The 2,240-nt window shown below is 42.3% G+C and overlaps 1 long non-coding RNA gene across 1 annotated transcript; it reads left to right on the forward strand.

The window, feature by feature from the left end:
• The first annotated feature begins 485 nt into the window (after positions 1-485).
• LOC131501560 (uncharacterized) lies at positions 486-2,028 on the forward strand. Its single transcript, XR_009256833.1, has 3 exons — positions 486-1,088; positions 1,772-1,831; positions 1,913-2,028. It is a non-coding gene; the product is annotated as an uncharacterized LOC131501560 (long non-coding RNA).
• The last annotated feature ends 212 nt before the right edge of the window (positions 2,029-2,240 follow it).

Below are 2,240 nucleotides of genomic sequence, written 5' to 3' on the forward strand. Positions count from 1 at the left end.
CTTTCTAACCACATTTCAGGAACTTTGAGGTCAAGTGTACCTCTTATTTATACAAAGATCCTGGCAGCCCTTTGATAAGTATTTTCTGTTTACTGAAGGGTCGAGATAGATAAGGTCCCTTTCTTCATGGAGGTTGCAATATAGTGTCTGGGAAGAGATAAGAAGCAAAGAAATAAGACGTTATGGAATGATGAAAATCAAACAAGATTATGGGCAAATGAGTGGGATATTGTGCTTTATGATGAGAAATGTGTGTTTGGTCTTGTCCTGTTTCTGGTGCAGAGTTCCTGAAACTCTGGGAGTTTCCTGAGGGCAGCAGAGATGTCTTCTGTTATGTTAATGAGGGGACCTGGGGAATATGGTGCACCCTGAGAAGAAGGGAAGCTCTGTGCCCCATACCTCACCCTTTGTATCTCTTCTGGCTATTGATTCGTATCCTTTAATACTCTCTGTAATAAACCAGTAATATGGGGAGTGTACAGGTTTCTTGAGTTCTGTGAGCCAATCTAGCAAATTAATGGAACCCTGTGAAGGGGTCATGGGGACCTCTGATTTATAGACAGTAGGTTAGAAGAAGAGGTAACAACCTGGGTTTGTGACTGGCTTCTGATGTGTGGGGTGGGGGCAATCTTGTGTGACCGAATCCTTAACCTGTGAGATCTAATGCTGTCTCCAGGTCGATATTGTTAGAATTCAGTTGAATTCTAGAACACCAAGCTGGTGTCAGAGCATTGTTGGATGATGTCGTGGAAACCCCCATTCCTCTCCCCCCATGTTGGAATTGGGTTCAGAACCCCTAAGAATGACCAACAGGAGATGACACTGATTAGGTAGCAAAGGAGGCTTCTTTGGAAGGGGGGCATTTGAGTGGATATTTGGCTAATGGATTGATTAGCTTCTTTCATCCCCTTGCATGTTGGCTGGCCTGAACAACTTACTTCAATAAACAGAATATGGCAGAAATGGCGGGATGCTATAAAATGACTGTGGCTTCTCTCTTGGTTTCTCTGTTTCTTTCTCTTGGGTCACTTACTCCAGGTGAAGCCAGTTTCCATCTCATGAAACATCTCTACATAGAGACCCACATGGTAAGGACTTAGGGCTGTGGCCTGCAGAAATCTACCTGAGTGACCTTGGTCAGGCATCCCCCCACAACTTGAGTCTTCAGGTGACATTGCAGCCCTAACAGCTTAAATGCTGTGGCATGAGCCACCTTGAGCCAGAGGCAACCAGCCAAGGTATATCTAAGTTCCTGAGCAATGGAAACTGTGGGACAATAAATACTTGTTGTTTGAAGTACTATGTTTTAGGTAATTTCTTAGGCAGCAGCTGATAACAAGGTGGCATGATCATCTGTGGCTCAGTATGAATTTGCCTTCCTCTACTGATGAGTGGGGCAGATACCATTGTATCTAGGCAAATATTATTCATTAGACTAAAGAGGCATTCTAAGGTTTTCATGCTGGATAGTAATTGTCTTTTCAGGAGATTGTTTATATTACTAGAATGTAAGCTCTATAAGGAAATTCGAATGTTTTATTTCTTTTTTTAAGAATTTATTTTAGAGACAGGACAAGTGAGTGGGGGAGAGGGGCAGAGAGAGAGAGTGAGAGCGAGATAGCATCCTAAGCTGACTCTGCATTCAGCAGAATTCGATAAGGGGCTTGATCCCACGACCCTGGGATCACGACCTGAGCCAAACTCGAGAGTCAGACGCTTTACTGACTGAGCCACCCAGGCGCCCCCACATGTTTTATTTCTTTTCTTCCAGTACCTAGCATGCCATCAACCTAATTAACATGCACAGAGCACTTAGTACATGTTGAACATGGTAAGTACTCTATATTCACTAACTTTCTTTACCTTTATTACAATCTTATGAGAAAAGTATTATTATGTCATCATTTTGTAGGTGTAAAACTGAGACAGAAAAGAGAGAGGTTACCTAGTGATGCCACCTAGAAGTGGAGGAACCAGGATCTGAACGCAGGCAGTCTGGGTTCAGAGTTCTTAATAAACATTTGTGTTTAAGTAAGTGAGGCAATAAAACTATATTTGACTTCTGATTGCTGTCCTTGGGAGCTGGGTACCTCTCTGTCACTCTGTTTTTTCACTGGTGTTTTTATTACCCCTTGAATGGTATTTGTTGTCAACATCTTACAATCTAATTTGGTTGGACCATTTATACATATTCTAGAAGCATCCTGTTCGTTTTTCCATCTCCCTCTTTACTTTGCTAA

This window comes from Neofelis nebulosa, chromosome 18 (genome assembly GCF_028018385.1).
Source record: "Neofelis nebulosa isolate mNeoNeb1 chromosome 18, mNeoNeb1.pri, whole genome shotgun sequence".
Taxonomy (NCBI): Eukaryota; Metazoa; Chordata; class Mammalia; order Carnivora; family Felidae; genus Neofelis; species Neofelis nebulosa.